This window comes from Anomalospiza imberbis, chromosome 10 (assembly GCF_031753505.1).
Source record: "Anomalospiza imberbis isolate Cuckoo-Finch-1a 21T00152 chromosome 10, ASM3175350v1, whole genome shotgun sequence".
Classification (NCBI taxonomy): Eukaryota; Metazoa; Chordata; class Aves; order Passeriformes; family Viduidae; genus Anomalospiza; species Anomalospiza imberbis.
This window is the reverse complement of record NC_089690.1, coordinates 16,540,717-16,542,492: the sequence shown is the minus strand read 5'-3', so window position 1 is coordinate 16,542,492 and position 1,776 is coordinate 16,540,717.

Sequence of the window (1,776 nt, the reverse complement as noted above, 5' to 3'; positions counted from 1 at the left end):
AAGTGGCAGTACATCCTCTCTTGGATGCAGCCTGTGCAGAGGTTCGTCCCCCCATCCACAGGAAAGGCCTCCCAGCCTCTCACTGCAGCAGCAGCTGCCACAGAATGAAGTGACAATACATGTAACCCACTTCAGTATTCAGCTTCAGCTACATGGGGACCTGTGTGTGGATAATAAATGCAGCAAGTGGTACCATTCCTTCCCAACAAAATCTAGAAGCCTGCTGCAAAAATGCAGCGTTTGATTCCTCAAGTCTGACTCTCAAACACCACGACTCCCTACACACAGCTGCCCCAGCTCATCTGTAATTATTGCTAAGAATGACAGCGGTGTAACGGGGCCATGCCTAGGACCACATTCTCAGTGAGCCATACCAGACAGCAAACAGCTCTGCATCAAGTCTTCAGAAAAGCTCTTCTTGCTTTTGGGTGAGCTGAAGGACTTACATTTCTCTGTGTGGGGGTGTTTATAGATGTGTAACATGCACAAATTACATTTTATTTCCTTCTCTAAATGTCTTTGGAAACACAAAGCAAAACAAGACTGACTTTGGAGTGAATAAGGAATATGTAAGTGAGAGATCTGTCAGTTCTTAATTCAGCAAGTGCTGAATTTTTACAATCATCTTTTCCTTCCCTGTAATGGTTCAGGAAACTCAGTTTTGTGACAAAAGCTAAGACACATTCTCTTCTAGACAAGACTGGCTTACTGAACAGACTTTTGCCTCACTGCAAATTAAATTCAAGTCAGCACACTGTGAAGAGGAGAAACCACTTGCTTCTGCATAAATCAGGGTTAACTTGCCTGATAGCTATAGTATCCTAAAAAGATCCATCCTCATGTAATTCACAGGGCCCTTCAGAGAACTTGCCTTGAAGGTAAAACTGAAGGAGCTGTGTAACAATCCTCTGCCACAGCACTGTTCACCTCTGTATGTCACAAGTACCCAGAAAGAGACATCTCTCAAGGTTTGGTGCTGTGGGGGTTTGGGTGGATGGAGGGGATGGTGTTTGTTTGAGAGTCATGGCCATACCAGCCTTTCCTGTCTGTGCCACCCAGGGAAGCAGAGCAGTGATGTGTGCACACAGCACCACAGATCCTCATCAGTGAGCTCCTGCAGGAACCCACCCACCCCAGAACACTCAGGGAACAGATCAGGGCTGTGGGAATCCCAGCACAGAGTGATCTTTCTCCAGTTGTGGAGCTTTGCTTCACTCACTTTTCACACTGCACAGGGATGATGACTGCTGCTGAGATATTCCTTACACACACCTTGGACCAAGAAGCTCTGTACAGTTTATAACTACAACAAGCTGCAGGCACAACATAAAAAGCTGGATTGGAGTAACTGGAAACATTAGGAATATTAGTCATATCTTCCAAAGAGAATTGGTGCTCCTTAAATTAGAGTTCCCCCTCACTTCAATGCAAAACAGGAGTAAGCCATTTCAGCATAGTGCTGTACCCTCATTAACAATAAGCATTAAAAGGAGCTTTGCCACTCCATCACAGTTTAAGTTCTTGTCACACAGCCTCAGTTCAGCACAACATAACATGTCAGTATTCTACTTGTTATCTCCACCTGGGACACCAGCAATCTTTTCTAATTATAGGCAGGTAGATTCCTGAAATGGTATTTCTCTCTCCTAGGAGAATGTACAAACGGTACGTATCGTTTTTTTTTATCAGTGAAGATGGTTGGAAAGGTTATTCATTTTTGTATTTAAAAGTACGTTTTCCAATGTGTAAAAGTCAAAGTGAGTAAGTTGTATTCAC